Source organism: Sinocyclocheilus grahami, unplaced genomic scaffold (genome assembly GCF_001515645.1).
Source record: "Sinocyclocheilus grahami isolate Dianchi unplaced genomic scaffold, SAMN03320097.WGS_v1.1 scaffold150.1, whole genome shotgun sequence".
NCBI classification, from domain to species: Eukaryota; Metazoa; Chordata; class Actinopteri; order Cypriniformes; family Cyprinidae; genus Sinocyclocheilus; species Sinocyclocheilus grahami.
The window spans coordinates 1,770,611-1,770,820 of record NW_015505329.1 but is presented as its reverse complement, the minus strand read 5'-3'; positions in this window follow the sequence as shown (position 1 = coordinate 1,770,820).

The following is a 210-nucleotide window of genomic DNA, read 5'->3' as shown; positions in this document are numbered from 1 at the left end:
CACCGACAGCGGGTTACAACATCAATACACGACCAAGACTATGGGAACATGATGGCTACTTATATCAGACAATGAGGGTCACATGACAAGAACAAACCAATGGGAAACAAGACACATGACTTAGACAACCAATCAGAACATGACACAATAAAAAGGGGAACCAATGGCATGAATACATGAGGGCAAGGGAAGCATGACACAAACAGGGAC